General features: G+C 38.2%; 1 pseudogene; it reads right to left on the reverse strand.

Moving 5' to 3' along the window:
- Positions 1-8,010: 8,010 nt before the first annotated feature.
- Positions 8,011-9,863, reverse strand: LOC116083407 (annotated as a pseudogene).
- Positions 9,864-10,204: the final 341 nt, after the last annotated feature.

The following is a 10,204-nucleotide window of genomic DNA, read 5'->3' on the forward strand; positions in this document are numbered from 1 at the left end:
AACTACACCTTCAAGGGAAAAACTGATAGTTAAGTAACTCATGAAAGAGAATATTTTAGTGGCCAATGAGCATAAGAAAATATAGACAAACTTGTTAGTAATAATATTGAAACTAAGAGAAATTACTATGCTCCAATGGAATTTCAGGAGAAGCCCATATAAAAGTAGGCAATATCATCTGACTGAACAGTAGATAATAAAATTGTGGTATATATGCTACATATACACTATGGGCTACTATTCAGGTACAATGAAATCATGAAATTTGCATGTAAATGGATATAACAACATTAACAAAGAGATCATATTTACTGACATAACCCAAACACAGAAAGAGAAATATCTTGAGTTCTCTTTCATCTGTGCTTTCCAGATTCAAATCTTCAGAAGTGAGTATATAACCTGGAGTAACTGCAGAACTGGAAAAGTAAAAAGGTACCATGGGAAAAGGGAGCAATAAAGAAGAAAATAGCAGGTACATGTGATTTGAAGAGGGACATTGGTGGCTTCAATGAATGATGGAGATGAAAATGCATACAGAAGAAAGAAGGATGAGCATAAAATAACAGCGTGCTGTCTGGAAAAGTCATAAGGAATTAAATTATTATCTATCTACCTAAAATTATATGCAAGTCTTTACAGTTTAAAGGAAAATTGCCCATCTTGACTAACAATGCAGAACCATAGGCTATGTATCAAAAATTCTAACACCAGGCACAAGAAGCCCCTTTTTGAGTCATTGATTAGGGTTGTTCAAGATACTCCCAGCACATAGTCTATTACTGTTCTTGGTTGTCTTACAGAGGTTAAAGGAAGTCCCTCTTCCCAAGGACACCATGTGCTTTGAACACATGACCAAGGATATCTGAGTTGATTCTAACATTAAACCCTCTGTGCATGGCATTATATCCTCAAGGTACAATAGTGGCATGTATAACTTACTGGAAACCAATAGCTCTTTAACTGAATTCAAGGCCCTCTCAACAGGATAAAAAGTATGCCTAGTATTGGAAACCCAGTCAATTACAGGTGGTAATGAAGGTATAGATCTTGGAAGAGAACGTACAACCACCACTTACCAAATCAGCGTAATTCCTAACTACATTCTAAATATTTATCTTTAGGCCCACAGATAAGTATAGTCACCGCCCTCATCAAGGAAACGTCCCTTTTCAACAGACTGAAATCATCACAGAAAACCACAACCCATCAAAGTACAAAGGATGAGTGACTATAGGGTGCCTATCCTTAAATGATGCACCCACCACACTATGCCTACACCTAACCATCGGGGTCACAGTAGAATATTGTAAGAGCAAGAGTGTCAGAAAGGTGGCCCTGGCATTTTGCATCCTAAAAATGACAGGGAAGCCACACTCATGAAGTCTCTCAACAACACAGCTATCGAAATAAGACCTGAACAAGGACCACAGCAATAAAATTGCCAACATGGAAGGGAGACATGTCACAGAGCCCCAAAAAGGATTCCAGGAAACTGAGGAATACTGAAAGCAGGAGTAAATAGTCTTCCTCAGGGAAGAGCCCCCAAATTGCTCTCCCAATAGTAAATGGTCAGTCCTGAAATTATATACATACAGACAACATAAAAAAAGGACTGAGCAGGTTATGTTTAATATTTATGAATATATATTATATATACATATCTGCAACAACAATAAAAGAAATACAGGCCATGGACTAGAGAAAGAGCAAATGTGGGGCATCAGAGGGGTTGGAAGAAAAGATAGATAGAATAATATAATTATGTTTTAATTTATTGCAAGATATAAAACAAAAGAAGAAAATTTAGATATTGTTAGTAGAAGAGCAAACCGCTACAAGTCTTGAAAAACAATACTCACAAAAATTGAAAATGTATATAGCACACTATAATTCTGGTATATCCTCCAGTGCTCAAGAAATTATTATTCCTATGTCTAATTGTACAATAATGTTGATTTCTGAGTTATTTTATAATAAGGGAAATATTTAAATATATTGAAGGAATGAGGAAATATAATAGTAGTTTATTCGGTTAATAGAATGTGGTATAGCTATGGAAATAAATAAAGTAGATTGACATGTATAGTTCTTAAGAATACACTAAACAGGACCAAACAGAAGCTCAAGTGGCATATATGATGCCATGTGTCTAAAGTTTTGAAGCATAAGATACTGTATAGGTTTATGAAGACAGACACACAGGAAAAAAGTACAAACCACTTCATAAAATTGCTACCAGCAAGTTCAAAATAATAGTGACTCCTGAATATAGGTTGGGAAATTGAGAAAAGCTGGGGGCTGACAGTGGTAGATACACTCACAATACTGCCTTAAAACAGTAAAGTAAACACATCTGAAACAAATAAATGGTAACACTAGCTGACTCTGGGACAGTGAACCTGAGTCTGCTCTAGTTATTGAATGTATATTTAAGGAAGTTAACAACAGTAATACAGATGAATAATGTTCCAGCTGCTTATCGGGAGGCCTGTTTCTGGTTCAAATAAAGGACAGAGAAGTGCTCTAGGACAAGTCCCTTAACATCTTCCAATCTCAGCCCTTCTATTTGTAAATGGAAACTAATAACATTTTGTCTGGCCTGCTTAAGTGTTTGGAAGATGACCAAATAAAATAACATTTAAAAAGCCACCTTGAAAATCATTAAGAGTTAATTAATTTAGTATTATTTATTTATTTATTTTTGTTCTGGTGACAGAACCAAAATGCTTAACCACTGAGCCATCTTCTAACCTCAAGCACTAACCAATTTTAAATAATTGTGCTTGTTTCTATGTTAAAGCCTAAAAAGAACACTAATAAAATGCTAACACTAAATCAGAGTACTCACACCAGCCTATATGTACTTGCTGTGTATTTCAATATTGCTTTCTTTGTTTTCCAGAATTGTGTGCACCATCCAACCCATCGGGTAGTTTAACAAGGGGAGGAAGACAGTGAAATAATGACATTCCTTCCAAGTCTCCCCAAATACAACCTAATAATTTAAGAAAATAAAAATGCAAAGGTCCATTTAACTAATGAGAGAAAAACATTGTGTGTGGAGATGTTATTTTAGAAGAAAGCAGTTTTACAGGAAAAAATGCTGGCAAAGTACAGTGAATGCTTCTACTCAAAGCTCTAGACTGTTGTTTTTAATAATGGCCTTGAAAAAGAATTCAAACTGAAGGGAGAATAGCAAGACCTTCTTGTGTGTGTCCTCTTAATGAATGAACTCTCCTAGAAATCATTTGTTAGATAGAAGCAATTAAGGCTAAGGTTCTACCCTCCCTCCACTAATTAATTATAGCAAATGAGCCTGTAATGTGCATCATAACAACTTAATAAGCTGGGCCAGACTTCTTCAGAGACCTCTGCTCTAGTATTTCATCATTACAGAGTTATTTAAATTAGGTAAGTAAAACTGAACATAAATAGCTTTTGAATTACCTGTGTTCTTCAAAGTAAAGTCTATGCCTTGAGCACATGTCCTTAAAAGGTGGGAACAGTGGAGAGGTAAAGACAAGTAATGGAGACAGAAGAGTGTAAGAATTACAGAGACTGCCATCTTAATGACTCTCCCTCTGCATCATGTTACACTGACCAACTGGACTCCATTCTACTACCTCCCATGCAGTTTTCAGTGTTTGTGGAAACTGACTAGTGGAGAAAACACAGTCGTATTAGCTTGTACTTTTAACATGATCGATATGTTATCCATTATTGCCTCAAATGTCTAATTGAACCTGGATCCCGAATCAAAGTATGACTAAGACAGGGTCTTTTAGTAAATGTTCCTGTTTTTGATGAAACTTTAAAGGTAGCTAGTGATTCATTGAGTCCATGAACTGACCTTCTGCATCTGGAGATGAGTTAAAAAGATGGCTTCCTATCAAGGAGAGAACCAACAGCCCAGCTAGCTGTAAATAACCTCAGGCACAATTATCTAGAAAGCCTTGGTTTCTAAGGTCGCCATGTCTTTTGGGCAAGAATGTTTGCTCCTATCTCAAAGTTAATGGACTAACTTCTGCTAAAGTCTAGAAGACCCTCTTCACTTACTTCACCCACAAACTTTCCATTGCCTATAATGCTGCCACAGTTAAAATTCAGTTCTGGACTAGGACGGAGAAGATGACAAGTCAGGACCTGAAGGAGGTCTCTCAGGTGACTTGGTAACCTCTCTCCTGTTTCTTATTTCATGTGTGTGAATGTGAATGTATGTGAATGTGAGTGTGTATGTGTGTGACTGTGAGAGAGAATATGTGTGTGTATGACTCTGTTTTTGAGTATATGATATTTATGAAAGTCTGTCTGTATGAGTCCTGTATGTGTATTTGTTTGTGTGTATTAGAGTCTGGGAGAGTGTGTGTGAGAGTGTGTGTTTGAGTATGAGTGTGTGTGTAGGTATGTATTGAGTGTGAGTGTGTGAGAGAGTGTGAGTGAGTATGTGAGTGTGTGAGTATGAATATGAGTGTGTGAGTATGTGTGTGTGTATGTGTTTGAGTATGAGTATGTATGTGTTTCTTTTGGGTGTGTGTATGTACATGTGTATGTGGAGGTCAGCATTTAATATTTTTCTCAATTACTCTTCACTGTATTTTTGAGGCAAAAACTCTCAGTAAACTTTGACCTCACACACTGGGTAGACTGAGCAGCCATAATCAATTTTTTATGTGAGTGTTGGGAACTCATACTCAGGATCCATACGTAGGGCTCAAGCACTGACTGAACTATTTTCCCAGTCCATTTCTACTAAGGTTTTTTTGATCAATTATCAAGGGATTTTTCTACTATAGAATAGAGAAGTATGAAACAATTTTCATGAATGATATTTGGAATATGATATGCTTATATGGGAATACTATGATTTGGCAGACCAGAAGAAATACTATAGACAAAGGAGAAAGAGCTCATCAGCTCCCCCTCTTTCTTTTCATTGGAGCACTTGTCATTCCTAAAGATAGTAGGTGACAATAGACACAGAGACTGCTTTGAGTCTACAATCATTTTTATAGATGCAGAATCTATATTTGAACACATTTTTTATGAATATACATTTTATCTTAACTGTGCAACTCTTAGGACAGAAAGTAAATATATTTTTATTTTTTGTATATATGGTGAAGTGTTTGACAGGGTAAGATAAAACTGTAAAATAGGGGGCTCTGACTTGGTTTTTTACTTTACTTCCCTCACATCTCCTTTTTTTCCCTTCAGGATTTTTATTTAACACATTCTGATTAAGATACAAAATGAAATGAAAAATGTAGGTGCCCATTTTCTCAAGCTTACACCCATTTTCTAAATGGAGACTTCAATCCCCAAAGCCTCCTGTGATGGTTTGAATATGCTTGGCCCAGTGAGTGGCACTATTAGGCGGTAAGGCCTTGTTGTAAGAAGTGTGTCATTGTGGGGGAGGGCTTTAAGGCCCTCAGGCTACCTCCCTGGAAGCCAGCTGCATTCAAAACAAGCAGTGGAACCCTCAGCCCCACTGTGCCTCAACACCTGGATCAGGCTTGGAGGCTTGGTGGCAGATACCCTTAGCCACTAAGCATTGTGTCTGTCCACATCAACATATTTTATATACATTTATTACTCATTAGCAAATCATATATCAAGTGGTGATTAGCTTAGAGAGAAATGAACTATTGTCAGATAATCCTATTTTTTTATGTTGCTGTGACTAGCCTATAGCTTTTTTCTCTTAACTCTTTTTGTCAAAGTATTCTTAGGCAGAACCTCAGATGCTCAAGTCTCTATTAGATCAATTAGCCTACCTGACCCATCTAACTCTGGGGACCTTCTTTGAATATCCATGATTACTTTTGCCAGAACATCTTGAATCATAGAAATCATAGAAAGGGCTACTAAATAATAGCTTATTTTATTCAAATCAAACTCCATTTAGAAAATAGAATTCATCAAGCCAAGTCCTCTGGATTTGCCTTTTTTACTTAATATTAAGGCCGTATCTTGAAGAATCTTTAATTGATATGAAATAGTCATCATATATATATATATATACACATATATATTAATTATTTCAAAGGGTCAATGAATAATTTCATCAAATGTGTTCACATGTACTATACAGTAACTATTTAATTTTCATGAATGTCACATTGCTTTGTGAAAATGTTATTCTCCTTAGTACCAAAAAAACCCCAAAACTTGAAAATAAGTATGTGTTAGGGTAGGGCAGTCATCTATAAATGACGTCGAGATATGTACACACAGCTGAGTAAACAAAAGTCACTAAGAGGAAAAGGGAAATGTGCATGTTATTAGAATAACCGTGTTAAAACAAGCAGTAAAATGTATTTGTTCACAGACATTAAAGATGTCAAATACTCAATTTCAACAGACACAATAAAATGTAAATTAAAACCATAAATGGATGTTACAATGTCATGATTAATTTCGTGCAGTAACTTGACTAGGCAAAAGAATGCCCAGATAGCTGATGAAACATTTCTGAATATGCCTGTGAAAATGTCCCAGGAAAGAATTACCAATAGAGCCAGGAACTGTGTACAGATGAAAAGCTTTCATCAGCATGAACAGGTTTCAATAAAGCTGTGGAGAGGGCCTGAGTAGAATAGAGAAGAAAGGAAGGTGAATTCGCTTTTTCTTTTTTGAGCTAGGATGTCTACCTTCTTCTGGCATCAGCTCCTAGGCATCAGAATTCCTGGTTCTCTTGGGATTTCACCATCTGGCACTCACTCAAATTGACCTTATCCATAGCACCACCGTGAAATTATTTTTTTTCATTAATTAATTTATTTATTCATTTTACATCAAGCAATTAAAGTCAAGCAATTATGATCACAGCCCTCCTGCCCTACTCTCCTCCCAATCCTACCCTTACAAATCTCTATCCCCATTACCCCCCCATTCTCCTCAGAGAAGAGAAAGCCCCTCCCTTGGTTACAACTTTGCCCTGGGACATCCATTCCCAACAGAATTAAGTACATATTTTCCCACTGAGGCCAAATCATGCAGTCCAATTAGAGGAAGGAGATTCAGTGGCAGGCAACAGAGTCAGAGACAGCACCACTCTGTTGGAATCCAGAACCAACATGGAAAGGATTAAAAGAGTCCTTCTTGAAATAGGAGTAAGAAACGGACAGGAAAAGATTAAAGGAGATAAGAAGAGGTAGGCTAGCCAATACTGTACCATACCCACGCGGGAGAAGTAAAACATTAGACAGCACGAGGTCTAGTCACTCAGCCATCTTGAATTTAATGCTAATTCCTTTGTTCCCACAACAGGTAAAATACTTGGGGCAAACCCCTCCCCCAAACTACGTCGGTATAACAGTCCAATCAGAAACTTCCTTCTTGCAAATAGAGGTGGAGCTACTGAATGTAGCTGCTTCCACAACACTGCGTTACTGTCCAGACTTAGGGGAGGGAGACCACACCACTCCAATTTTTAGGGGACCCACATAAAGACCACGCTGCACATCTGCTCCAAATATGTAGGGAGCCTGGATCCAGGCCTTGCACGCTCTTTGGTTGGTCATTCAGTCTCTGTAAGCTCCAATAGGCCCAGATTGGACTCTGTAGTGAAGCTTATCACTGGCATTTTCAAGTCTTCAGTTCATGCATGGCAGATGGTGGGACTTCTAAACCTCCATAGTACTATTGGCTCTGTTCTGTAAAGGCTCTTGGTTTTTATTTTGTTTTGTTTTTAAATCTGTCTGTCTGAGTATCTATCTATCATCTCTCTATCTACTTTTTCTATGTATATGAATGTTTGTCTGGATGTGCATTACATGCATGCCTGGTACCCACAGTAGTCAGAAGAGGGTATCAGATCCTCTGGAATTGAGTGGGCTATTCTGAGTCAGTGTGTACAGACTGAACCCAGGTCCTCTGACATAGAAGCTGTTGCTCTTTATCATTGAGGCATTCTCCAGCCCTTTTAAAGACTCTTCTTCTTCTTCTTCTTCTTCTTCTTCTTCTTCTTCTTCTTCTTCTTCTTCTTCTTCTTCTTCTTCTTCTTTTTTTTGCCAAGCTGTGACTGTTTATTAACTGACCAGATTACAAAAATACCATGGGTGACACCTTAGTTCATCCGTCTAATAAGCCTGTTTATCTGGTCTTCCCTGTTGCCAGTATCTCCACCTTCTACAAAGTGGGTTGTCTTTTTCTTCATTCCACCTCGTGGGGAAGATAATTTGAAGGGCCACAGGAAGTTACTTACTTCCTTGAAGCGTTTCCCAACTGTATAGATCTCATGAATTAGATCCTCCATGCAGATGATGCCAAATTTACCAAGAGGTCGAGCAATTAAGGAATTATCTGTCAAGGCAATCCAATTCTTATTGATTTTGCCATAACCTCGCTTTTTAGATGAGCTCATTTACTGACTTCAGGTTGGGGTACCCCCATGCAATGTATGGTTCCACAATCCTCGGTATGTTAATTGAAGCCTTGTTGAGCTTAACAAAGGTACCATTGAAGATCTGTTGAAGACGAAGAAGCTGCAATACCTTGAGGACTTTTGGGCTTGCTCCATTGATACCTCGGATTCTGATGACAAACGCCAATTTCAGTTCTGCAGGCACATAGAAGTTCCCAGCTTTCCTTGCCATCCTGGCCATCCTGATCTCAGTCCGGTACATCTGCCTGTACTCCTTGTGATAGTGCTTTGCCTTCTCATAGATGAGCTTCCTCCTTGCCTTTCGCAGTGTCTTCAGGGCAAACTTCCTCCTCAGGCACTTTACCTTCAACTCAGCGAAATTCTTCCCCTTTTTCTTAAGGGTTTTAGGCACAGCAGGAACCTTTTTCTTTCTTTTTTTTTTAAAAATTAGATATTTTCTTTATTTACATGTCATATGATTTCTCCTTTCCCAGTTTCCCCTCAAAAAACAAACAAACAAACAAACAAACAAACAAAAAACAGACCAAAAAAACCCAAAAAACATAAAACAACAAGAACAAACCCCAGTTGCCTCCCCCATCCCCCTGCTTGCCACCCCACCCTCTCCCACTTATTGGCCCTGGCATTCCCCTATACTGGGGCACAGAACCTTCAGGACACATGCTCCACCACCATGTTCATAGCAGCCTTATTTATAATAGCCAGAAACTGGAAACAACCCAGATGTCCTTCAACAGAGGAATGGATACAGAAATTGTGGTACATCTACACAATGGAGTACTACTCAGCTATTAAAAACAATGAATTTATGAAATTCTTAGGGAAATGGGTGAATCTGGAGAATATCATCCTGAGTGAGGTAACCCAATCACAAAGGAACACACATGGTATGCACTCTCTGATAAGTGGTTATTAGCCCAGAAGTTTGGAATACAGGAAGAACAACCTACAAACCACAAGAAACTCAAGAAGAAGGAAGACCAAAATGTAGTCATTTCATTCCTTCTTAAAAGGGGGAACCAAATACCCACAGACGGAGTTGCAGAGACTAACTATGGAGCAGAGACTGAAGGAAGGACAAGCCAGCCTGATATAGCTGTCTCCTGAGAGGCTCTGACAGTACCTGACTAATACAGATGCAGAGGCTCACACCCATCCATGGAACTGAGTACAGGGTCCCCAGTGAAGGAGTTAGAGAAAGGACCTATGGAGCTGAGGGGTTTGCAGCCCCTTAGGATGAACAACAATATGAACTAACTAGTACCCTCAGAGCTCCCAGGGACTCAACCACCAACCAAGGACTATATACATGGTAGAACTGATTGTTCTGGCAGCATGTGCATAGTAGAGGATTGCAAAGTTGAGCATCAAAAGGAACCTTTTTCTTAAGAGTTTGTGGCATGGCAGGAACTTTTTTCTTAAGGGTTTCCGGCACAGCGGCAGCCTTCTTTTTCTTCTCTGGAATCACCTACATGGTTGCAGCTGGAAAAGAAGAGCCCTTATTAAGACTCTTGATAAATACATGTGTATATAGCAGAGCCTAAGATGAGAAAGATAAATCAGAGACAGCAGAATTCTCATATATTTCTGGTAGGCAAGAGATTCCATACACTTCATTGAAAACCTGTTTATCAGTATCCTGCATCCAAAATAAATGCATGTATACTCTATTTCCAGACAACTCTACTTTTAGATCAGAAATCTAATCAAGTATATATTAACTGAGATACATGTACTACAGTGACTATAGCAATTTGAGAACCCTCAAATGGAAAACTACTCAAATGTTCATCAACTGTGGAACAGTAGAAAGAG

This window comes from Mastomys coucha, unplaced genomic scaffold (genome assembly GCF_008632895.1).
Source record: "Mastomys coucha isolate ucsf_1 unplaced genomic scaffold, UCSF_Mcou_1 pScaffold8, whole genome shotgun sequence".
In the NCBI taxonomy this organism is placed as follows: Eukaryota; Metazoa; Chordata; class Mammalia; order Rodentia; family Muridae; genus Mastomys; species Mastomys coucha.